The sequence below is a fragment of the Panthera onca genome, chromosome E2 (genome assembly GCF_046562875.1).
Source record: "Panthera onca isolate mPanOnc1 chromosome E2, mPanOnc1 haplotype 2, whole genome shotgun sequence".
Taxonomy (NCBI): domain Eukaryota; kingdom Metazoa; phylum Chordata; class Mammalia; order Carnivora; family Felidae; genus Panthera; species Panthera onca.
In genome coordinates this window covers 37,568,946-37,596,834 of record NC_138353.1, presented here as the reverse complement: position 1 = coordinate 37,596,834, position 27,889 = coordinate 37,568,946, and positions in this window count along the sequence as shown.

Sequence of the window (27,889 nt, the reverse complement as noted above, 5' to 3'; positions counted from 1 at the left end):
GAGATAATGAACTTCCTTAAGAGAATGAAAAGACAAGGCTTTCTGAAAGACATCATTCGCTCTTTCTCTTGCATTGTGTACAGGATGTGTATACGATGCCTGGAAGCACATCATATTTTGATTTTTACCACGAGTCAAATAAACGGAGGAAAATTTCAATTATGTTGCAGAGATGTTGATCTTGACCTCAGTGGCTGCTGCACCACTGATGTCAGTCACCCCTTCAGAAATCATGTTGTAAAAACAATAAGCTTCTATTTATTGAAGTGACCAGTTTTTTGAAGTTGAGACTGTTCCTAATTGAATACACTTAGTCATTAGTGCTGTACTGGATCTCAAACAGACTTCCAGTTCTAGAAACAAGTTCCAGTCTCTATGATATACTTCTTTTGTCATTTACTCTTTTCTTTTTTGAAATCTCCCAGTCAAGATGCCTATCTCCCTTCCCTGTTAATAAATTTAAAAAGCCCAAATAAGAACAACGCTGATAATGATTCTTTGTCCCTTGCAACCAAAAGAATTTAAAAGAAGACGTCTTCAGAATTGGCCCAGTGTCATAGGAGAGTGTTGGATAGACCACCAAATCTCAGAGCCTGATCTAAGGAAGGTCTATGTGGTTATCTAATCCGGTGTTTCTCAAACCTGGCTACTTACATACAGAGCATGCTAAAGGAGAAGAGGGAGAGAGAGACACACACAGAAAGATTTCCTGGCTTCTTTCCAAAGCAACAGAATTTGTGGTAGGAGGAGATAGTTGATGGCAGGCAGTCTGAAAGTATAAGATACAAATTTATTTTTACATAAATGTCTCCAGCTGGATCAGTGATTTCCAAGGTCAGTTTCATAGCTGGAGGAATTTAGGCATAATTAAGGGAATTGACTCCTTTGGGGTCAGAGTGACTGACCCAACTGATGGCAGAATCAACATTACAATCCTATCTCCAGGCTGCCTATCCCAAATTTATTCCATGGACCACCTGTCTAGCGAGGTCCTTGGAGATATTTCTTTCTGGTTCCATTTCTATGAGGCAATGAAAACTGGATAATGGGAAACCTCTTTGCACATCCCCACATATTTCTCATATGCACAGACTGAGACTCATTTTTCTACCCATCTATAAATAGAAAGCAAAGGGAGGAGGAAAATATAGAGAAAAATACTAAGACACACTATGTGAGGTATAGATCTCATTCATTCCTTTTTAGGTGAATAATGTAAGGCTCAATAAGTTTAAGACAAATATTTAAATTCACAAAGCTCAAGAATAACAGAGCTAGGATTACAAATAATCTGAACACCTTCAACTTCCATGCTGCTTTGTCAATAATATCGTGCAGCTACTGATGATGGACATGGCTTGCTGCCCATGTTGTTTAAAGAAATAAAGGTCTATCAAAACAGGGATTTGAAATCCAAAACAGCCCTGACATTCTTTAGTTGAAGGTGTCTCAAAGCCAACTAATGCCTAAGTGTCAGAGTAAGATTTTAGGACTAGTTTTGTCCAAATATAAATCATATACTGTTTCTCTTAAACAAAATTTGCAGTGAGGTTGCAAAAAAACTAGAAAGAGCAGAAGTTCCATATTGATGTTGTTTTCAGGGTCTGTAATATAATTTCTGTCTCAAATTCTACCCTCCACTGTAGTCTATGGTCCTGCCAACTGCAGAGAATTTATATAAAAGCAAGAAGATGAGAAAAGACTCTATACCTTAGGTACTGATTCCAGATTGTTTCCAAATGAAAATGGTCAGGTATGAATTTCTACACAGAAAAAGTATGCCTGGGGAAGGAATAAGACAGGGCAATCAATTACGAGACCTATCCTTTTAAGCTTCATTCGGCCAGTGTTACACAGCTGTCAATCCCCTCTAATCCTGCACAGAATCATGGAATTATTTGATGAATGAATCTCAATTTCCCAACTCCCCGAGAGTCGACTTCTGTGATCTCGGAGGCTCTGCAAGAGTGGTGATGTGACTTACCAACTCATATGAGGACCTCTTTCTCTAGCTTTGGATGATAAAACAGAACCTAACTAGAGTCCCTGGTTTTGCTCCCATTCTCCTAAAACTCTTTCTACAGCAGCAAGAGTTTAGGAAAGTAAATCAGATCATATCATTCTTCTTCTCATTTGGCCCTTGAAACTTCCCCTTCCCTCTCATTTATTGTCCTACCAGCATGCCCTGGCACACTGACCTCTGTTATTCAACATATCCATGTGGCCCTATCTCAGAACACTTCAACTACTATTCTTCCTTCCAGGAAAGTTCTTCCCAGATCTCTCAATGACTGATTCCTCATGCTCAGGTCTCTGTTCCCAAGTTCCTGCCTCGGGGAGTCCATCCCTGTTTATCTCTCATCTTCCCTTTTACAAAATTCTGCTAAAAATACATAAAGTCTAAAAAATGTTATCTGATCCATTTTAAGAATATAGTTTAGTAGTAAGTATATTGACATTGCTGTGGAACTAATCTCCAGAATGTTCTTGTCTTGCAAATCTGAACCTCTATACCATTAAACGATAACTCCCATATCCATCTCTCTTTAGCCCCTGGTAACCACCATTCTACTTTCTGTTTCTGTGCATTTGACTATCCCAGATGCCACATATAAAGGGAATCTATAGTTATTTGTGTGACTGGCTTATTTCACTTAGTGTGAGTCCTCAAGGTTCTTCCTTTCTGTAGTATGTGTCAAAATTTCCTTCCTTTTTAAGGTTGAATAACATTCAATTGCACGTATATATCAGATTTTGCTTCTCCATTCATCTGTCAATGGATATTTGGGCTATTTTCACCTTCTAGATGTTGTGAACAATGATGATAAGAACATGAGTATACAAATATCTATTGGAGAACTCGCTTTGAATTCTTTATGCCCAGAAGTGAGTTGCTCAATTATACTGTCATCCTAATTTTTTGAGAAACTACCATACTGTTTTCCATTGTGGCAGCACCATTTTCCATTCCCACCAATAGCGGACAAGGTTTCCATTTATCCACGTCCTTGCCTACACTTGTTATTCTCTGCTTTTGTGATAGCATTCTAGTGGATGTGAGGTGTTATCTCTTTATGATTTTGATTTTCATTTCCTTACTGATTAGTGATGTTGATCATCTTTTCCTAAGCTTGCTCATCATGCATATATCTTCTTTGGAGAAATGTCTATCCAAGTCCTTTGTAATAATTTCTTAATATTCCATGTCTAACCTAAATATTACATGTTTAACCATTTGGTAAATTTTGGTAAACGTTTAGAATGTTCTTTTATTATAACTATTGATATAAAAATACCATTGCACATAAATATTGATTGGCAATTCTGATTTTCCCTTCAGGAAAAATTTCCTAGGAGCAGAACTACAATTATTACATCAAGATATATGAACATTTTATAGGTTTTTGATTCATGTTTCCACAGCTTTCCAGAAATGATGCACCAATTTATAGTCCTACTTACAGGGTATAAAAGAAATACTTCCACTTTCAGGACACAATAGTGAGGATGTTATGTGTAAAAGTGAAAAAATAAAATTAAAGTTACTAATTTGAGAGCTAAATGTCCTATTTTGCTTTGACTCACTAGAATGTTTGTCTTTTTCTCTGTGTAAAATGGCTTTATTAACTCTGATAATGGAGAAAATGTAGTGCTAAAAATCTTCTCAAGAGCTAAAATTCACACATCAGTCTGTACTGTGCTTGTTTGTCATAATTATTTAGACACAGTTTATAAAGAAAATACTGGGATTCAGCTATATCATCACTTGGGAGACAGTAATGATTGATACCTTCTCAAATGAACCTGAGATCTCTCTGGCCTTAGAACAGGAGAAAGCCAAAGAGTAACAGATTATGAGGCAATTCTTAGAACTTACAGAGAATCTGAATATTCCTGACTAACATTCTTAAGCAATTTAAGATTTTACTTTTGTGTTTGTAGCACCCTTTCAAATACTGTTCTAGAATTTCCTGTGGCATTAAGGGAGTGATTCAAAACCAACCATAGACAAGTCAGCAATATTATAAGTTATCTCATAATGTCTATAAAAATAATTCATGGCTATTTCACTACTCTCTTGGTTATCATAATGCCTTATGCAGCAGTTAGTTTTTAGCCAGGCAATAAAGAGCTCTACTCATTCCATTTCCCCATTTGTAAAATGTGATACTGAACTTCACTCATGATTCTCAAACTGAGTTCCTTGAAATCACAGGGGTACTGCAATTACAACAGTGCATTAAATTTGGGGTGGGGTGGGGTGATCTATGTAAGATCCCATAAACCATACAATTCTTTTTTAAAAGCAGCAAGAATCTTGGACTAGACTAGGTATCTTTCTAGCTCTGAGACTATGGCTCTATCTTTTCCTTGCCACACCTCATTACACTTTCCAGCTCACGTTCATGATAGTTACAGGCAATAGAGAAAAGATTAATTTCTGGTTAGTTACTATTTTTTTTATTCCTTTTGAACTCTAATAGGTATTTTCATGATACTAGTACTTGTATAACTCACATGTCATGTGCGGTTTTCTGGCCCCATTCAGAGTGATTTATGTGCTAACGCCCCTCTTTTAATCCCTATAGAATCCAAAACTCTCTATAGGTAGATTTCAGCAAACAAATGTTAGGCAGAGAATAGGAAAGGGTAGAGAGCTGCCCTCCCTTGATCACTCTGTTGTACGAGCATCTGTGTATGCTCTCTGTTCTGAAAAGTATCAGATGAAATTGTTCCTCAGATCCCTTAAAAATCCTTTTTCACAGAAGGCATTGTGTAGCATAATGTACTTTCTGGAATGTAGAAGAATGGGCTTCTGCTGGGATTGTGGGAGTTAAGACAAAATAGGAAATTGGCTTCCATCACAACCATAACAACTTCAAAATTCACATTAAAAAGATGGTCTTTAAAATAGAGTTTGGTTTTCCCCCATGAAAAAATTTAAACTATTTTTCAGTCGTAATTGTCTACTTCATAACCTCTCAAGATGTCATTCTTTTACTGTTTTCCTATTTCTCTTTTTCCTCACTCCCACATGGACTGCCAAGGAGTGAGTAGAGTCTTGCTACTGAATAAGGAGGAATCATTGGCTTCTCCGGCACTATTTCTGCTTCATTCTGCTCTGGAACTACCTTCATATACCCGAACCCAGCAACACAAAGAGACTTTCCATGTAACAGGATCCATGCTCCTACAAAACATTTTGGTTGAAAATAATTATGTTGTCTTTCTTTTATGTTTTTCTTTTCCTGTCAGAAGTTCTTACAGGAAGACCCATATATGATGATGCCCACAATCATCTGAGCCACACAGGTATTATTTCATATGTGCCATGTTTCCAGTATGTAGAATTTTGTGCTACCCATGATTTAAATGTTTTGTTTCAAATAGTTTTCCAAAGGTATTTTGCCCTTCAGTGACCCGATGTTTCTTTTAATAACCCTCTTCCCTGATCTCAAATGATTCGGTGACTTAAATGGGCATTCCAATGCTATATCAAATCCATTTGTTAAATCTTTATTAAGTTTAACAGCAAAGTCTCATAAGTTTGGCTTGGCTAATCTATCAATTTGAGGCTCATTAAGATAAGGAATGACAAAGCTGGAAGAGAATGCCTCTCTTTTCTTTGAAAATACTTATAAAATCAAGCACTCAGCTGTTTCCTCATTGAATACTGCTTTGGAAATGTCAGGCGAGTTTGAACTGTCAAACCCATCAAAAATACTGCTGAATTGCAAAGGAAACAATGACTACCTAGGGAAAACAGTAAACTGTAGGACCCAGGAGTCTGCTTTTCCCATAATAAGGGAAGAAAATTTTGAAAGGGCAAAGTTGGAGCCAACTTATTCCATCTGACGTCCACAGAAGATTTCTCACTTTTGGGGCCATGTGGAGAGGAACAATACATTTCTAGAACACAACTGTCTGGAAATGACTTCCCTTGCTTCTAGGAGATTTGTGTTTCCACCCTATCCTGTCCACCTGTGCCAGTTGTATTTTCCCTAATGAATCAGGAAACCTCTCCTTGCCTTTCCCCCAAACTTACAACTGCCTTTGGGTAGAGAGTTTCCCTGACACAGTGATACGCTACAACGAAAATGGGTACCTGAGTGAAATAAAATTAAGTTCTGAAGCATGGATGCAATTCTATACACTTATCCTTAGAAAAATTTACTCAGACGCTCTGGGTGTCTAGAGTTTTTCTGAAAGCAGAGTCTGATGTAAAAACTTAGTTCTCGGGGGCGCCTGGGTGGCGCAGTCGGTTAAGCGTCCGACTTCAGCCAGGTCACGATCTCGCGGTCCGTGAGTTCGAGCCCCGCGTCAGGCTCTGGGCTGATGGCTCGGAGCCTGGAGCCTGTTTCCGATTCTGTGTCTCCCTCTCTCTCTCTGCCCCTCCCCCGTTCATGCTCTGTCTCTCCCTGTCCCAAAAATAAATAAAAAACGTTGAAAAAAAAAAAAAAAAAAAAAAAAAAAAAAAAAAACTTAGTTCTCATTGTAGACAAGTGGGGATCAATCCTACCAGCTGCTTTTGAGGTACTCTGTGGGTTGTGTCACTCTGAGGGATGACATATAAAACTGTTCATGACTCCCATTCTCCATTGTTAGAGGCTGACAACTAGGCATGCCAATTTCCTTATATGTTTGGACTGTCCATCAGTTGAGCAAGTTGCCAAGAATCTGGGGAAAATCTTCAAAGTAGAAAAAGAGATATATAAGCCAGAAGCTTTAGATGTAGCACTCTTGTAACGCATAGGAACTGTCTGCCATGGCTACAGCTTGAAATCAGAGGTTGGTCTGAAACAGGTGATATAGATTATCAAATGTGGCTGCTAAAGTGAATCTTAATATTATATCCATTGTAAAGATGATGACAAACCATCTATTACCATGAGACTTAGAAGTGGTTTGTGTCAAGTATTCACATAGTGAATTATACATGAAGGTTGATCAGTAAAAACTTGTTAACATGATAAAGTTGAAGTTTTGAACACAGCATTCAAATTCCTCTGCTAACAGCAGTTGCATTTCCTTTCTTATCTCTTTCTAGTCTCTTTAATGTCATCTTTTCTCTAGCCACATTAATCTATTAGAAGCCCAGGGTCTTTCTCCTTGACAACATCTGTGGTTCAAGTCTCTTTCTTTCTAATCAAAAAACTCTCAATCCCATTGGACCCAATGGAGAAAAGAGAGTAGAGAGTTCATAAAGTGAGGCTCATAATTTCTGTTTATTTTATAACCTCATTTGTGTCCCAAACACTTTGAAATTTCCATTTGTTAATACCAAACTCCTAATATAACTACCCTAATGATTGATAGACTCAATGGCTATTTTTTATTTGCTTTCATGAATAGTTGGCTGAATCTGATGCAGTTGGCTACATCTTGTTCTTTAAATGTTCTAATCTCCACTCTGCGAGTCTCTTTTCATCTATTATCTTTGTTTTCTTACAGACTTCTCTCTTTTGCCTACATCTTAACACTAGTGTTGGCCAACTTTCTATCCTTGGCCCTCCACTTCTCTGCAAGTCCTTTCTTAGACAACATAGGGAAAGATGAGATCATCTGGGCTGCAGATTATGAATACATTTCACTGTAAACTGCACCAGACTAACAAGAATGCACTAAGGACTTGAACTAGTCACTTATAAGCTGAATCTACAAAGAAAAAAATGTTTATTTTATTCATGCATGTTTCTAGGGAAAGTAGAATATATCACAAAACAATCCAGATTTTCTGCTTCCCAGGAAAAATTAGACAACCTGGAAAAACTAGCCCAACATCTCTGTACACAACCACTGGCTGCAACTGAGTGACATCCTTCTACCTTTAGTGAATTCCTAAAATACCTACACGTAACCAGTTCCAGTTCTGCACCCACATACGCATTTGTCCTGTTCTACACTACCTAGCCCAACTGTAAAGAAGATGAGAAAGAGTAAAAAACAAGAAAAACTTTTATATAATACATCTTCAGTTCATCAGCTTATCTTCATTTCTGTCACTCTCAAAGTCAATACTGTTAATTAGTACTTCTTTAAGTTATTATCCTTACATTCCTTCCTTTCATTTTTTTTTCTTCCCATGTTTCCGTATAACATTGAAATTCTTTCTTCATGGTCTCTTTCCCTGGCTTCTATCCTGATAGTACATCCTTAAAGGTTGGCATTCCTTGAAGTTTCATTTTTGTAAAATCTATCTATCTATCTACCTACCTACCTACCTACCTACCTACCTACCTATCTATAATCTACCCCATTTGTAACTAAAATTTGCAGACAGTATGGCTTAGTGAAAAGAGTACTGGATTTGGAGTGATAGATTGTGTGTCCTAATCTCTGCTGAGCCAGTAAATAAGACCTTTGGAAATCACTTAACTTCACTGGCTCTTTGCAAATGTAGAACTTAATGCTGAACTAGATTACTGTGAAGGACTGTTTTGGCTAAATTGTTCTAATTAGTCTACCTTTCTAACCTAGGGAAGCTAAATTCTCAAGTAAGAAGATCTCCTAAGTAAATTCTGACCAGATTTACAGTGCAATTTATTGTGCTTTTGACAACCATATATAACTTTACATTTTAATTCTTAATATCCCTCTTTTAGTGTGTATTGACAGTTCAGTTATTTTTGACAAATACACTCTAGTAAATATAACTGGATGATATGCTTTTTCAAAAACTCTTTCCCCCCCCGCCAAATATGCCTGAGGGAAATTTTCTTAGAAGTGAAATAGTGGGTCTCCCAGGAATTGGAACTAAATCCTAAATGGTGAACTGTAGCAAACATTTTTTTTTTTAAACAGAGTAAGAATAAGCAACAACTGCCTGTTTCTTCCTGGTTCCCCCACAAGCCAATCCTAGCATCTGAACTTGGATCCAGTAGCACTTACCCTCCTTGCCTTTCAATTCTCATTTTAGAATACATTGATTATTCTGGGCAGAAGGTGATAGAAATGGCCCTCCAATGGTAAAAAAAAAAAAAAAAAATGCAGCAACATGACTGCAATGCTAGGCATAAACTAAGAACTGGGTACATGTAAATTTTATCACTGAATCTTCACCACCCCCACCACTACTCTTGAGGTTTATATCTTTAGTCCTATATTACTCAATGACTACTGAGCTCCATTGCCAAGGCACATAACTTATGTTCCCAGAGTCTTATAATGTTCACCTCCATGTTTTGTGAAGATTGAGTCCTAGGAATGGCATGGGTGGGATAACACAGGCCAACTGGGGACTCTGTAGCTTAGTTAATTTATTTGGGGCTCAGTTTCTCCAGGAGACACAATAACAGATTCGGGAAAGTAGATCTTTCATTTTTCTCCTGTACCTCTTTAGTGTTCTATGATTTTAGCATATTATTTCAGGGGGTTCTTTCCTGGCAAGTAAGGAAGATTCATGCCTTTATTTCCTATTAATCCTGAAGTTCTGTGATTTATTCCCTCAAGTTTTATGAAGTAATTACTTGCAAGAGCTCTTCCTTGTATGAACTGTAATAAAAATGACTTAAGAAAAACGGTTAGTCCTTGCATAAAATTATGCAGAAATTAAATTAAAAGGCAGGACATCTGTTCATTTCACATCAAGTCTTTTAGGATCTTCCCAAAGAGCTGCAGAGAATGTGATAATAAGGAAAATTGGGGCACATTCTGATTTCTATAATCGACCTTTCCTGCTCCCATGCTACAGTCTCCCTATTCCCAATTTTCGGCCTGATCTGGGCCAAAAGTTCTTATTGTGACACAGGAATTTCTATCATCTGATGAACAACTGGCTCAAGAGGAATATTCACCTCTTCAAACAGATTTACCCAGGAGAAGAGATGGAAACATGTGGTTATGTAATGTAAAGATAATGAAATATAATAATAACTTTCCTTTATTAAGAATTTATGTCAGAAGCTATATTTATATTTGCATTTATTATTTCAGGAAGTCCTCACAACAAACCAGAACATAGTAATATAATTCCAAAGTGTTGGTTTAAGCCATAGGGGCATCTTTTACAGAAATGTCCCTAAAGACTGTGTACAAATAGGGGCAATAGGATCCAAAGCTTACTGAGTACCTATTTTAGGTTAGTGTATGATGTGTCTTTTTTGACCCAATTTATCTTTCTAAATCTCATGCAATCCTATGAGGTGTGGTATCACTGACCACTGTTTTCTAGACTAGAAATATAAGATTCAGAAGTTAGGCCATTAGCTTAAGGTTGCATGATAACGAAGCTCAACTGGGATTAAAGAGTGGTTAATAATTATATCTCTTGCCTCTTCAATTTCAGAAACAGACACAGGTTCCTAGTGCTTTCCTTCTAGGGGATGGATATCCCTTCTGGAGACATGGGGACATAGGGAGAGTTTTCTCTAATAAGCTGAACACAGAAACATGAAACTTGCTCCTCTGATCACATTATACAATTTCCAGACAGACAAAACAAAACAAAAGAAGGAATAGTAATCAGAAGCTATTTATGGAATTGATGTAATTTGGAAGGAAGGAAGACAAATCCAAAACTGCTATTGTTAAATCAATATGATAGAGCTCTAAAGAAGTTTAGTTTCCCTATAGTTTTCTTTCTTTTGCCCCAGAATGAAAGGGAAAATTGGGCTTATATATATATATTTTTTGTGAAACAATTTTCCTCCATGTCAGAAAACCAATCACAGAGCAGGAGGCAGCATTTCCTGGGAGTGCATAAACCAATTTAAAAAGGATTTTAAAATCATTTCCTGTCTGTGAATGTAGTCTGCAGAAGGAGACATGGGTACACCAAGGTAACTATAATAGCAGAGGAGATATAAAGAAGGAGGGAAGGAGGGAGAACAACTTCAGGAAAGAAAGAAGTTCACCTGCTAAGAACCCTGAGACTTCAGGGAATGGTCTGGCAATGGTCACTGTCAAAGGATTAATAAGGAAGGCATCTGCTGGGGACAGGTGGCAGCTCAGCAGAAAGGGAAACAGAGGCTTTTGGTGTCAGAAAAAGAAAACACAAATAAAAAACTCTTAATTCCACTCTTTCGTTAAAAAAAAACCCTCTTTGATGTGAATTACTGTTAATACATATCAGTATTAATATTAAATGATAACATTCCCATGTTTGGTTAGAATAGGGATTGTGTAAGGTTTCAGCCTTCATGGGTTATCCTTACATGAAATTTTGTTAAAGAAAAAGATGTCATCCAAAGTGTAGATTCATAATCTGATGCTATATATAGGATCCATTCCCAGAAGTGTCAGGAGAAGAAATGTCACATTAAGTAGAAATTTTTAGAAATTGTGACCAGAAGAAGCTGAACAAATTATGCTGGAAGAGGTTTCCCCTCATCACTGAACCATGAGAGAAAAAGGTGCTTCCCTTTACAGAAACACACTGTCCCTTGAGACTCTAAGACCAAGAGTATCCCTGCTGTTGACTAGCATAGAGAGAAACCCTATTCATTCTTTTAAGGTCCCATAGGCTTCACCATTGCTGAAAGGGAGTTCCTCAGGATTCTCTCAGTCCCTTTTTCCTGATGATACCCTCTTCAAGTAAAATTTAAGATGAGTAACTCTATCACTTTAGTTACTTGATGTAGAAAGTGTAACAGATAAATACATTTAAAAATAGATACATAAATCAAAAGAAATCAATTGAAATATAATGATGGGGGATAGGGGGCATAGACAACATAAGCTCCCTTTTTACTTGGTATGGAGTTTATGATGGTGTTACTGAAGATCGAGTGAGATCTCCTTTAAGTGAGTATCCTGTAGCTTTCATAAATTTTGTTTTACTAACACTCGGCCCTATATTTTAATGCTGGGCCAAGATAAATGTATCCCAGCTCTAAGTATTGCTGGGAGATCTCACGAGTTGTATCAAAGGTGTTTTCTTTCTTTCTTTTCTTTTCTTTTCTTTCTTTCTTTCTTTCTTTCTTTCTTTCTTTCTTTCTTTCTTTCTTTCCTTCTTTTAATTTTCTTCCTCTTTATTATTATTCAACCTGGATTTCACAGACTAACAGTAGACACCAAACGAAAGCCAAACAGACACATTCACAGTGTCTGTTGAGGTACCGTTGCTGCTTCCACGGGAAATTTTCTCACATGCACTGGGAATCTTGCACATGGTCATGATACCCTTAGAGTCAGGTGTGGGTATTTGGAGTTGAATTCCTCTCTAGATATATATGAAATAGCTCTCAGTGGAAGGAGGATGTCTGGCAGGGGCCAGAGACTGTATTCTGGGTATTGAAACCTGTATTGAGGCATTGGAGTGTGGCTGGGCATGTGGGAATGCATACAAATTTCTGTCTTCAGAGGATGGTGTCCCAGGGCTCCGATACTATGTTTTAGTGCTAGTTCTGCTCTTGAACAGACAGTTCACTCCCCTTTAAATGCATATGTACATATACAGCCAACAGGAACTTTAGAAGTTTATAGGAACCAATGCTAGAAGGGTTCTGACCACCACTGAGGTGTAATTAAAATCCTTGACCCTTCTTGAGCCTCTGCTGGCCTGGCTTCTGTAAACACTACATGCAAGGAGGACCTGTTTGGTTGGGTCAGGGAGGGCACTTTTAGCTTCCGAGAGTCTGATTTAAGCTATTGTGTCCAAGAGGTTATTATCTTGGCAGATCGTCATACAATTAACAGACTGTAAAAAAAAAAAAAGGTGTCCCCAACTTTGTCACAGAGCAAAGATAGCAAAGCTTTGATATCCAGAGCGATATGAATACTTTCTTTTTCTGAGAATCCTGTGGCATCTGAAAACCAAGACTTTGTTCTTAGCTTAACCTTAACTTTTTTTTATTTCTTTGCTTGGGTTCTATCTCCAAAAGCAGTGTGGTCCCATATGCAAGTAAATGCTACACAGGTCCATTACTCTGTCCCATTCAGGCTCTTTTGGGGATGTGAAATATCTAGACACTGTGACAGCACACATTATCATATTTTTTTCCGGATTCTAGCTAAGGATGCAAGGTGTAAATAAACAGAGGAAAAGATGTATAAGGGTTAGAACTGGAGTTTCCAGACTATACACATGTATCATTGTTTCCAGCATTACCTATAGGAAGGACACATGCCTATAGACTCAAAGACACCTTACTACTACTTGACAGATGTAACTCCACGGAGGAGATGGAAAGTTCAGGTTCACAGAGCCATAACAATGTCACAGAATGATGTCCTGAATTAACACCCTTTCTTCAGATTTCATCATTGCCAAACCTCTCCCTAATTACTATTTACTACTACCCTACCCCAAACCCTTCCCCTTCCAATCATGTGTTAAACAGTTCCGTAGGTATAGAGGATACAGCAATGAATGAAACAGACCATAAAGTTCCCACCATCATAGAATTCCCAGTCTTGTGAATGAAACAATAAAAAAACCCCAATATAACACATTAGACTGTGACCCACATAATGGAGAACAAGGCAATAGTGCAAGGAGGACAAAGGATGCTGAAGGACAGGGGACTGCTATTGTGTGGTAGGTCATCAAGGAAGTTCTCACCAACAAGGCAGATATTTTAACAGTGATCTGTACGTGCAAGGAAGAAATTTTCCTTGCTATTTGGAGGAAGAATATCTTAAGTAGAAGGAACAGCAAAGACAGAGACCCTGAAGTGGGAAAATGGCAGAGCATTTCCCGCAACTGAAGAAAATGAAAAACAGTGGCAATGAGAAGTGAATAAGAGAGTGGAAGAAAGGGTGGGAGGTAAGGTCAGAAAGCAGCTGAAGGCCAAGTCCAGTGGGACAACTGACCCTTGCAAGTATGCTGTTTTTCCCCTGAGTGAGATGAGATTTTGGAGAATGCTGAACAGTGGAGTTACATAATCTAATTTACATCTTACCAGGATCATTCTTTCCAGGATTTGACTCAAAGGCTACAAACAAATGAAGTAGGAGGTATGAATGGAGAGAGCAATACAAGTTTTTGCTGTGGGGAAATTAAAAGCATTTTTATGTGAGCTTGTAGAAAATGCACTAGAGAGGGGTGTTGGGTTTTAGAATGCAGCAAAGAAAAATAGAACAACTGATCCAATGATGAAAATTAAGAAGAGAAGGATAAGATATAGTACATTGGTGGGAGGATTGACTTACATGAGAAGCAGGACAATTAATCCAAATGAACAAACCTATATAGAGACCTATAGAGAATACAGACCTATATAAGGGACTATACATTAGAGGTGGATACACATGATGGTTTGGTCATGTGGACCTTCTCCTATTTTCTTGGTAAAATAAGAAGCAAGATTGTTAGCTGGAAATGAGGACTAGGGAGGTCATATTTTATTTTGATCAATGGCTTTTTTTCTTCCAAACACCTTCCTTGTCTATTCCACCCTTCATGGGATGCACAACAGACTCTAACTATTCTATTTCGTTGTAACTCTGGGGCATCTGTATTGTCCACAGCTTGCAAGCACTGCACAAGTTTGCTCAGGAAAAGTCAGTGGGACTTCTATTGCAGTCATACTATGAAACTTTTAACACAAAGTGATTTTTTTTTTCAGTCAGAGATGCCTAACCCTCTTGAAATGTTCTTCACAGAGGCAATCAGATCCAGAATCCGTATCTTTAGAAAAGCAAACTTCCTCTTTCTCAAAGCAAACCAGGCACATAAGAAGCTTTCTTGGGATAGGCAGCCCACTAAACCACATAAAACTGGCCCATTATTACTTGTGTCCTTGTAGGTATTTTAGCCTTTAAATGGTGATACTATCATTTTAATTAAAGCTGGAGTTTCTTCCACGTTAAATTCAAAGGGAGACCGCAAGTTTCCATTCTACAATAGAAACTAAATCCCCAGTCCACGAGTAAAACAAAGTATCTGAATGAAGTTAGGCAGAATTGGGAAGGTCTCAAAAAGTGATGGTGGGAGATCGTGTTATACAGACATAACATAGAGGAAAGCACATAACTATGAAACTTATACTCATAAAATCCCTTTTAGGAGGTATAAGATAAGATAAAATAAAAGCTGAAAACCGGGGCTGTGTGGGGAGTAAAAAATACTTTGTAGAGATTCTTAGCCTACCTTTTTTTTTAATCTCTGAGTGATATGAATAATTTAATTAATATGCCAATTTTACACATGGAACATGGAGATACTTAGATCTTTAATCTACACCATACTAGAAAATAACACAGACTAGTGTTTTGCAAGATCATCACTGTTAATATTTTAAGCTGTAAAATTTGTTGTCGGAGGCTATCCTGCACATTGTAATAAGTTTAGTGGTGTCACTGGCCTGTGCACAAGGGATGTCAGAACACGCTCCTTGTAATTAACAAAACGAAATGTCACCAGGCATTGACACATGTCCCTTGGAGGACAACGTCAACAACATCCTTCCTCGTTGGCAACCACTGCAATAGCCAAAGAGCCTAGCATAGTGCCTGGCACATGTATCTTGCCCCACACAGAAAAAGAATTTTATAAAAATAATAAAAACCAGACCTTTGCCTTTTCCCATTTGCAGCACAATAAAGCAAGGATTTTTTTTTTTCTCAGCAAAGTTTCTGTTTCAATAGTTTTGTTTTTTTGAGAGAGAGAGAGAGCCAGCACAAGCAGGGAAGGGACAGAGGATCTGAAGTAAGTTCTACACTGACAGCAGAAAGCTCAATGCGGGGTTTGAACTGTCAACCTGTGAGATCGTGACTTGAGATGAAGTCAGACACTTAACCAACTAAGCCATCAGGAGCCCCTCAATCATTTGTTAAACTTCATTGAGAAATAATTGATAGATACAATTGTATATATTTAAAGTATGCAGTGTGAAGATTTTAAATCTATATCTATATATATAGATAGGTAGATATAGATATAGATATAGATATAGATAGATAGATATAGATATAGATATATATAGTGGAATGATTACCAAAATCAAAATAATTTACACATCCATTACTTCACATAGTTAACACTTTTCTGTGTGGTAAGAATGCTTAAGATCCACTCTTAGCAGCTTCCACATATACAATCCTGTATTATTAACTATAGTCACTACAGCGTGCATTAGATAATCAGAACCTATTCATTTTATAAATGACAATCTGTACACTTTGACCTACATCACCCCATGTCCGCCTCCCCAGAGCCCCTGGCAAACCCCATTCTAGTTTCTGTTTCTATGAAACTGAAGTTCTATACAATATGTTAATATTCTAGTAGATTATTTAGAGACTCATCAATTCTTGGATACAGTATTTCCTTGGATCTGCCAGGTAGGGCCCATATTTGGGGCTTTCTGCCTCAGGGGCCTCCATGCTTTAGAGTACCTTTTGAGCTTTTCTAAATCCCCTCCAGTGCCTAAGGGCCACTAGGCTGGCAATGACAAATGATGTGTATCATGTGCCTGTGCTCAAGGTCTTGCACATTTCAGGGATGGCCTTGTTTGGGTACATGAAAAAAATTTAATGTAGGGTCCTGCAAATTGCTTGTCTCCACTTCTCCCATGAATCCTCTTTGGGGTTGTGATGGTTGCAGATATATCGTAGACAGGCCAATTACTGATATAAACTTTATTAACAGGTTGGCACAATTACTAAAATTATCAGATGATTTATAAACTGGAGGTTATTTATCTAAGTGACACTGTGAACTTCAAGGTATCTTGATGCCCCTGAACAAATTTGTGTATGTGTTCAAATATACATCATAGAAATTATTCTCAGGAAAGTATCTATGGATTTACCCAGATTCTGAATGGATCAGTAAAACAATTTCCTTTAGAGCCTTGGAAAAATAATTTAAATTTGGAAAATCTGAGTCTACTTTGAGCATCCACAGAGGGTAACTTTAGAAAGGTGCTTATCTCCAGGGATTTTTAGTGATTTCCAAAGTTCTCTGCAAAGGCTTTTAAGTTTTATGGGTAATTTGTGAAACACACAAAGACTGCGACATGTTTAAAGATAAGTTAGCCAGTTTGAAGTTGCAATAATCTATTTTTCATCTTGTTTAGATCTCAGAAAAAGCATTAGTCTGATCATTTTTTCAGAAACATCTTTAGTTTCCTGTCCCTTTATGGAAAAGTCTCTCTTTGATATAGGTTGCCTTATAGAGACAGACTCACTGGCATATTTCCTGTAACTTGTTGCAGTTTGCATATCACATTTACTCTACATACTTACGAAAGGTCTTCAGTGGACCAGATTAGCTTTGCTTTCCTGAGTTTTAAATGTTAACACTTCATTTAAAGGAAGTTTAATTAAAGTTCTCATGCTAGACACTTTGTGACAGTTGGGTATTTGTACTATTTAATCATTGACATTCTCTTTCAGTGTATATACTCATTATGTGAACAATGTGTCTTAGTCATATAGCTTTTATATGATGCATTTTAAATCCTATTAGTATTCCACTACTAAATCTAAGTTTTTACTAACCCATTTTCAATAAAGCACTTTCTTTTTAGTCCTGTGGATACCCATAGGTCCTGCATAAGACTCCTAATATGTTATAGTCAACATAGAAATGATCTGTCAAAACAGTTTGGAGCTAGAAGGAAAAACTAACACTTTTAAAACATCATCAACAGGCCAAACAAAAATCTCATTTATACTTTATGGCAATTCTGTGCAGCAGTTACTAGCAATCCCATTTTAAAGGTGGTAAAACTAAGGTTCAGAGGAATACTCAACTGGTTATTTCTATGCATAGAAATAAAACTGCAATCTGTAGGTCACCAGGGACATGCTTTTCCTCAGATTATTTAAAATATTTCAAAAGAGTGAAGAAAATAGTAAAAGTTTCCTTGTTGGGGAAATAAAGGTCAGGAACCACAGGACCATCTGGGTGTGATCTTCTAAACCCATGGAGTTTATTCAATAATAATTGCTACCTATTTATTATTAATCAAAAACATATACAACACAGAAATCATAACCTTTTTTTGTTTACATGAGAAGGCCAAAGTTACCAGGCTTAGTGCAAATAAGAGTACTCGTATTAACAAAAATATGAGGATGCTTTGGCTCAGGCAGGAAATTCCCCAGTTTTATCTATGATTCTCACTAGATTTTTTTAAATCTTTTTTTTTTTTTTTTTTTTTTTTAAATAGGGCAAAGAACTTCACGGTTATCTCTATAGACTTTTTTTTTTTTTTTTTGGAAATTTAGGAATTTAATTTGGAATCAATGGTTGGTTGACCTTCTACTTATTTGTGTAAATGAAACTTATTTTCACTAAATGTCACAAGACAAATTATATACAGAGCCAAAATTAAAACCCATGTACTCTGTCCTCCTGACCATCATTCTCATGATTGCTTTGCCCCTTTGTCACATCCTTTATGACCTAAATACTATCTAACATTACATCTATTTTATTCCTTGAACCTTGCCTCCACATACACTTTTCCCCCCAACAAAAGTCTTAGTAAAAAATCAAGGAGAGGAGATCAGAGTACAAGAGAAAGGGTATAAATAGCAAAGAGAATCCTAGAGATTTATTTTCAGACACATTGCTTAAGACAGTTTAAAGATGTCCTTCTCTAATGAACTAAAAAGTCTACTGATTTAATAAAGCCGTTATAAAAATAGAAAGGAAAAGAGGGTGAGAGACGTTTTGGCTTATATAACTCAACAGGTAAGGGGTAGTTTTACGCAGACTTTATTCTTGAAAAGACCTTACACATGCAGTTTGGAAGCTGACCAAAAGTAGGACCAGGTTTAAGTGGTTTTTGGAACTCGGTTTCCCAGATTTACTTGAGTGTACACTTTGAAATTAATCTGAAGAGTACTGTTCTGGTTATGTCTTCCATGCTTAGACCAGTAGTTATGGACACAGGGGATACCGAGCCAAGTTCGTCCATTATACCTACAATCGTTGTGATTGGCAGTCTCAAAAAAATATGTGAGGTGAGCAAGAGGTCATACCTTAAGCTAAGGGAACATGGGCAAACATCTTCCATTACAACTTTCCGCAGAAAGGACCAAGGGTATTATAAAAGGTTCTTTCTTTGACAAAAGTCATTTCCACAGCACAGTCTCTCTATTCAGGAACCAACATTTTCCTTAAGGTTAAACTAAAAATAAAGGCTACATATTTTATATCCTTGAGCAGGTGGAACTTATATGTCTTTTTCTAATGCAATGAATGGAAAATTGCTTGGCCTGTTTTTTCATGTAATAATGATCATATCAATGATACCTATAATATCAGCATCAAAGCACCTGACTCAAGAGCAGCACCAGAAAGTCTTGTTTCTGCTCTCCAGATATTTTATGTATTTATTATTGTAATATGTAGTTAAAGGCATGGAAAGGCCAATTGTCTAGGTGAAAATCAGCCTCTACATGTGATTTCTGAACTGCTTGCTTCAGATTCTCTTGGAGTGATAAGTAACAAGGAGATTAAAACCTTCTGTCCCTAAATTCCTGGAGGAGAAGGGGAAAATGATTTGCATTTTAACAAGTACCACTGTATACTAAGCATCTGGGATGAGAAATAGCAAAACTCAGATGAATAAGGTACAGGTGAGCTGTCTTCCTCAACTTTTAATCTTTTCCATATGTTCATTTACCTGTATTTATTCATTCCGGAATCACTAAGCATCTAAAATAGCTCCAGGCATTTGATAGGAGTTCAATAAGATGTACTCACTTTTCTCAAAGAAGGAGAGATTGACAAGAAAATCAATGATTATAATGCAAAATATCAAGTGCTTTGATGGAAGAAGTAGAACAGAGAAGGAGAACCTAATCAAGCCTCAAGAGGTACCATGGAGAATTTACATAAGAAGATATGGGAGACAATTCACAATGGGCCTCTTATACACCTACCCATCTTTCTGAGCATGTCAAAATTGCAAGGCCCAATTCTGATGGTTCTTTCACCCAGACCACTTCTCAGGATTGATTATGTAGTTGTAAATTCTGAAAATGAGAAAACAGAGTGCAACAATGCAGTGTGAAGCTCTACACTACACCTGGTCTTCCTCTGGTAACATGCTTGCTTATACTTGCTATAAAAGGAGAGGAAATTTACCCTAAAATGATACTCAACAATACAAAGACACATATGCACAAGGTAATTCATTGTAGCATTGTTTGTAATTGTTTATAATCTCCAACCTATCCTCACACTGAGGATTGATAAAATTATGTTACATCCACACAATGGATGACTATGTATCTCTATATAAAAATATGAAATTCCATGAATCAGTAGAAGTGTTTTCTAGGATACATTGTTAAGCACAAAAGCAAAGCATATTAATATCTTTATAATGCTATGTGTAAGAACAAGAGGAAATAGGACAATATAAAAGTGTCTACTTCTTTAAAAAAAATGAAGAAAAATATCCAGACTAGTGAGATTGCTTATCTGTAGAACATGGATGAGAACAAAGTGAAAACAACAAAAGAGGGGTGAAGGCATTTCTTACTACATTCTGGCTTCTGCAACCATGTTAATGTGTAGCACACTCTAGAATAATAAGTCTTTTAAAAATTAACAAGGCTATGTGCAAACCCTAAAATCACACACACACACAAAAGAATCAAGCCATATTTCAAATGAAGAACATAATCTCACCGAAAGGGGAAAACAGAAAATAATTTTTGAACATAATATTTATAGGTCTGTAAATAAATACTGAACTCTAATCAGGAAGGTTTTTTTGTTTGTTACACAGTAATAAAGGTTAACAATTCTGATACAACATTCTGTATATTTTAAGATTAACCAAACTAGTAAATATATTATAGATAAGTATCTGCCATTTACTTTAAAATGGCTCAGAATAAAATTTAAAATTATGTATGTGTGCACGTGTGTGTGTACATGCATGCATGCATGCATTTGTATGTGCATGAGGGTGTGGGTGTTGTAAGGGCATATGCAAATTAAAAATAAGGCTTAATTCTCCTGCTTGAAAATAAGGGAGGGGAACCTCTCCCTTTATCTTAGAGCATTTACTTTAAAAACTTGTCATTGTACGTTCTTTCTCTGTCTTTTTGAAATGCATATAAATCTTTCAAAAAGCTAAATATGTCTCTTGCTTGCTAGCTTTATAACTCAGGAATGCCTTTAAGAACTGGGAACAATTTCTTTGAAATGTAATCATCAAGGAGGATAGATAGCATCCTTTTCTCCCAGTTTCTGTGATGAGGTAGGAGCCTAACTTTGGTTGTCTCCTTCATCCCAGCTGCAAAACTACTTCTTGTCTTAAATATGTGAGGAATTTATCTTTCCTTTGGTTAAAGCCAATTAGCCAATAGAGATTGTCATCCCAATTATCAAATGAATTTAGTAAGAACTATGTATAATTAATGGTGGTGTCAAGGCTTATTACTGTGGGCCAGGTATTGCTTATGAGAACATGTATGCAATAGGTTGTATCTCCTTGGCTATATGAAAGGGTGAGATTTCTATCTACCTAGGCAATCTCTTAGTATGTTGCCTGCAATGCACATAACATTCTGGTTGAATGCTTGTTTAACAATATAACTGTTTTCTTCCTAAGGAGCAACATCAGCAAGATGGCCAAAAAAGATATCCCTTGCCTGTATTCTCCACTCAACAACAATTTGGCATTCATCCATGGACAGAAGTGCCTTTCTGGGAGCAATGGAATCCAGCACATATGTTAAGGGACCCAGGAGGAGTTTCACCTACCTGTAATATAGGTAATAGGCAAATGGACCTCAGTCCTGGCTTTGGACCCTGCAGTGGCCTGTACGTTAGCTCCAGCCTGTCTGTGGCAGTCCAGGAGCCCCTTGAGAGTGCTGTCTTAGACTATTACCACAGATAAGAGAGTCTTTGTAGAAGTCCAGGTGTACAGTAGAGAAATTCTAGCAAACCTTAGAGCAGCAAAACAAAACAAAGAAAAACAAAACAAAACAACCCCCCCCCCCCAAATGAAAACCAAACAAAACAAAAAAATCAAGATTTTTGCCCATGTCGCCTCTTCCCCAAGGAAGCACAGGTCAGTGCCAAGGAAGATCTTCTCTGGTCCATGAATTCCGCACCCCCCCACCCTCACCCGGGATATGTGAGAACATGAGAGTATGCACCTGCTCCTTCACCCATGTGGGATGCCACCAAAGAGGCCCATTTCTCCCTAGCTGCAACCAGAGTACTGGGTGTGGAGGTGACTGCAGGGCCCATAGAGGCAGGGAGAGTGGCAGATGGGAATTTTAGAGGGCATTAAAGGGACATATTTAATTCTACACTGGGGACACCTCATCTGTGGATCCCTGCAACTGGCCCTCAGGTACTCCAAGCACTATGTGTGCCTTATCCCTAGATACCCCCAATCTATGGCCTGATCCTGGTGCCTGGCCCTGCCCACAAAGAGAATGAGCTTCCTCAGAGAGTTAGTGAGCATGTGTAGAAAGCCATCTCCCGCCCCGGCCCCCATCCTCCCTCCCCACTCCCCACATCTATGAATCAGGGAGAGATCATAAACTTGAGCTTCAGCATCACACTTGGGAAAACAAAAAGCAAGCTATCAGCATTGGCCTAGTGCATTGCAAAATTCAAAATCAGTTGCCTTTCTATGCACTAACAAGAAAATACCTGAAAATGAAATAAAGAAAATAATCACACTTGCAGTAGCATCAAAAATAATAAAATAATTAGGAATACCTTAAATCAAGAGGTGAAATATTTATACTCTCAAAATTACAAGACTTTAATGAAAGAAACTGAATAAGATAAAAATAAATGGAAAGCTCTTCCATGTTCTTGGATCAAAAGAAATAATCCTTAAAAAGAAACTCAAACAATTCAATAGCAAAAAGTCTCAATTTAAAAATGGACAATGATCCAATTAAAAATATCAAATTAAAAAATGAGTAAAGGGCTTGAACAGACATTTCTCCAAGTACAAATGGCCAACAGGAACATAAAAAGATGCTCAACATCATTAATTATCAGGGAAACACAAATAAAATGACAAGGAGATATTACCTCACGCTTGTTAGAATGGCTATTATCCAAAAGACAGAAAACAACAAGTACTGGTGAGGATGTAAGCAAAAGGGAACCCTCGCGCACTCTTGTTGGGAATGTAAATTGGTGCAGCCTTGATGGAAAACAGTGTTGAAGTTCCTCAAAAAATCAAAACTAGAATTATCGTATGATTCAGCAATCTCATTTCTGGGTATATATCCAATGGAAACAAAAGTAGGCTATCAAAGAGATCTCTTCATCTCCATCCTCAATGCAGCTTTATTCACAATAGTCAAGATACAGAAACAAGCTATCTGTAGGTGAATGAATGGATAAATAAGATGTGATTACATCTATGCCAATATCTCTATCTCCAATATTATAGTATACATTTGAAAGTGCCTAAGAGAGTCAATCTTAAATGCCCTCACCATGAAAAAGAAATAGTGATTATGTGAAATGATGAAGAGGTTCACTAATCCCATTGTGGTCTTCACTTTGCTCATCACTTTGCTTCTGTGTAAGTGTCTCAAGTCATCACGTCCCACATCTTAAATGTTATATGTCAATTATGCCTCAAGAAAGCCAAAAAAGTTGTTATATTTCTTTTAAAAAAAAATAGGATTTTTTATGCCACCTGTACTACAGGCTCCTTTCCACAGTGTACCCCTCTGCAAGTGAAGGATTCACCAGGCCCTTCACATCAACCTCTAGGGTATGGATTTGGGGTAATCAGCATGAATGCATAGCCATTAGGAAGATTCTTTTAATTAGCATAGGATGCTTGCATCAATTGGTGTTATTAGTACATATGTTAATAAAGTGTTGTGATAAAGTAGGCGCAGTGAGTGACAGAATGCTATCTTAGAAATTTATGAGGGAGCATAGGGCAAGCTGACAGGTCACAAACACTCCTCCCCCACTCCCCCAGGTGGGATCTGTGTGATAGTCCTTGGGTGGCTGCCTGGCTGACCAAGAACAAAGGAAAAGGGAAAAACAAAAGGCTAACTAATAGAGATCATAGTCCTGCAGGACCTAAGTTTCCATCACCCCTCCAAAGTGATGTGGGAAACAAAGGCAGAAGGAAATGGCAGATAGAACTAAATTTCCATATAACCTCCAGTCCATTGACAAATACTGGAGGCTGGCAGAGTAAAATGTTCCTCCAGGAACTCCTCACTGTCTTAATGCTAATGTTTCACTAGAGGGAAAAACAACCTTAGCTTGACAATACCTAGGCCTCCAATATCTTGGGAGTCTTCTTTAGCATATGAAAATCTCAATGCAAACTTCCCTTGGACTTTACCTCACCCCCAACCCCATTGTATAAAACCAGTCTCTCCTCATGGTCCCAGGGCATCTCTTCCTGCCCCTGGGTCCTGTCCCTATACTTCAGTAAAATCACCTTTTTGCACCAAAGACGTCTTCAAGAATTCTTTCTTGGTCGTTGGCTCCAGACCCCATGAATCCCATATTCCATCAAAAAACCTCATCAGAAATGATCAGAAAGAAAATGAGAAAGTAGGATTCTTATAATTCTAAGTAAGCTTAGAAAACTATAAATGTCAGTTATTAGAACTGCAGGTAACGCGGGATGCCTTGGTGACTCAACTGGTTAAACGTTGGACTCGCTTTTGGTTCATCATGATCTCATGGTTTGTGAGTTTGAGCCCCACATTGGGCTCTGCACAGAGCACAGAGCCTGCTTGGCATTCTCTCTCTCTCTCTCTCTCTCTCTCTCTCTCTCTCTCTCTCTCCCTCCCTCCCTCCCTCCCTCCCTCTCTGCCCTTCCCCTTCACATACACATATTCTCTCTCTCAAAATTAAAACAAAACAAAACAAAACAACAAACAAAACAAAACTACAGGCAATGGTATACTTCTAGTAGGGACTGGGGTCTGTGATTATTTCACCAAAAGGATGAATCAAGCACACTTTGTCAGATGGAACAATAGTTACTGAATAGCCAAGTGGTTACTAATACTGTAAGTCACTCACACCTTATTTCAAATTTTAGCTTCAGCCACACACATTGGCTCATACGGTCCTCACATGAAAGTATATTACAGAAAACCATATGAAGTTTAAACAACTGAATGAAGTCCAAAATATTTAGCACTATGCTTGATGTGTAACAAATATTAACTTCAATATATAGCTAATTATTACAATGGAGAAGAAGAGGACGATTCTATGGTTACCTGTGTAAGCCACTGAGCACAAAACAAAATATCTCTAAACCTCTCAAAGTTCCCACATAATGGTGAGAAAAAACATGTATGTTTTAGATTAGGAACCTGACTCAGAAATGGTTAATTGACTTGCCCAAGGTTACACACTAATGATTGATGGAGCTGAAATGTGAGTTCCTGTAATGCCTGAAGTTCCAAAACCTCCCACAAAAGACCACCAGAGTCGTAAGTCAAAGCCAAGCGGCAAGGGTCGTTTATTGCAGGTTCGAACCTGGTCCTCTGCGCACTCGTCGCCGGTGACACAAGAGGCCACGATTAGGGTTGGTATAGCGTTTTTATAGACAGAGACAAGTAGCACAGGGGAGGTTTTTTTTACTTGTGGCGGGAGGAAGAAAGGGGGAAGGGGGTAGGTGAGGAATGTGCTAAGCAAGCAGGTTTACAGAAGCGAGAAATGCCGGTTAGTTTGTATACAATCACTCATTCCATTACATATCAGACTACATTTAGGAAGTTTTACAGCCCATTCTACAGTGGGTTACAATCAGGAAAGGTCTCACAATGCTCGTAGCAAACAGCAAGCAAAACAAACTTCTCAGCAATTGTATTTCTTTTTTTTTTTATTTTTTTTTAATATTTTTTTTTTCAACGTTTTTTATTTATTTTTGGGACAGAGAGAGACATAGCATGAACGGGGAAGGGGCAGAGAGAGAGGGAGACACAGAATCGGAAACAGGCTCCAGGCTCTGAGCCATCAGCCCAGAGCCTGACGCGGGGCTCGAACTCACGGACCGCGAGATCGTGACCTGGCTGAAGTCGGACGCTTAACCGACTGCGCCACCCAGGCGCCCCTCAGCAATTGTATTTCTTATCAAAGATCCATAATAAGTAGAAAAGAGAACCTAGCTTTAAACTAAGGCGGGGCTGTCATTTGGATTCAAAGCTGTTCCTTTCATTCCTATCTGTCCCAATACAAAGGAAATATTTGAATGACATATTACATGTCTATACTGAGCTCCATCATTATTCAAGTGTTTTATGCAGCCTGTGCAAAAGTCCCTCTTCCCTCCCAAATAGCTAACCAAAATAGCCCCAGCCTCAGAGTATTTGATTTCCACACGTAAGTGCTCTTTCCTTAAAGTATAATTGTTGCCCGTATATATAAAATGAGCATACTTTCTGGTCTCACAAGTATATTTGTGAGAGACATAGTAGAGTTCTAACATCTGTTACTAATTTGAGACTTTAGACTTCAAAATGCTTTAAAATAAATGAAGCTCAATCAGATGTCTTTAGATGAGGAAGCTGAGAAAAAATAGTCCCTTTTTCTTCTCCCCACTAAGAGCCTAATATTTGATAAACAGCTATTATATACCAGACTCTCACAAGGGCTTTAAACATCTTATCTCACTTAATGTTTTAAAAATAACTTCTGGCTCAGTTATTTTAATATGTCAACTATTTTTTAACGTTTATTTATTTATTTTTGAGAGGGAGAGAGAGCGAGTGAGAGAGCGAGAGAGAGAAAGGGAGGGGCAGAGAGAAAGGGAAGAGAGAATCCCAAGCAGGTTTCACACTGTCAGCACAGAGACCCAACTAGAGGCTCAAATCCACAAACCAAGAGATCACAACCTGAACAGAAATCAGGAGTTGGATGCCTTACCAACTGAGACACCCAGGCATCCCTAATGTCAACTATTTTAAGTGTAACACCAGCATTACACTTTATACTTTCACTAGTGGGAGTCAGAATCTTATATTCAGTATTCACATTTGTTCACAAGCATATGCACACACTCTCACACAAACATCAGAATAATATAGCATTCTACTTTTTAACATAGGGTCAAGATAGGTTGTGTGAGGGAAGAAAGACAAAAGTTGCCATTGTATTATTCAACTGATCCTCATGTTCTTATAATTCATACACTTAACTGGCAGTGAATGATGTATATCTTATACAATGAGTGTCTATATATGTGCAGTTTTGGGGTGACTGGGTAGCTCAGTTGGTTGAGCATCCAACTTTTGATTTCAGTTCAGGTCATGATCCTAGGATTGTGGAATTGAGTCCCAAGTTGAGCTCTGCACTGAGCATGAATCCTACTTGAGATGCTCTATCTCTCTCCCTCTATCCCTCTCCCGTGCTCATGCTTGCTCTCTCTCTCTCTCTTAAAAAAAAAAAGTTAAAATGAATACAAATATATATCTGTACAGATTTTACCCCCTCTGTCTCCAGTGGTTAAGTGGCATCTTTCTCCTTCAGGCTTCTGATGTTATTTGCTTTGTCATCTTCAGTTACTTATTGTTACAGATGAAAACTCTTCAATATAATTAAAATTAGGTTGTTTGAATTTATGCTACAAACTTCCAAGTAGATAAGAACTACTTTTTCCTTTGTTTCTATTTTTTTTGGCATTTATGTATTCTTTTTTTTTTTAAGTTTATTTATTTATTTTGTGAGAGAGAGAGAGAAAAGAAGAGGGAGAGAGAGAAAGTGCTAGTGTGGAAGGGAGAGAAAGAGGGAGAGAGAGAACCTCCATGCTGCCCAATGTGGCGCTCTATCTCATGAACCGTGAGATCATAACCTGAGCCCAAATCAAGAGTCGGGGTGTAACTAACTGAGCCACCCAGGCACCTCGACATTTATGTATTTTAAGAAGTGAAGTTTGGTGTTGATGTTTGATCAATTATTTATTGTCATTAATATTGTTGTGATTGGTCACATAAATATGAATTTATTCTTGGCCTGTAGGTCACATTGAGATATAAAGTTATAATACTTACTTAGGAAAGATGTTAT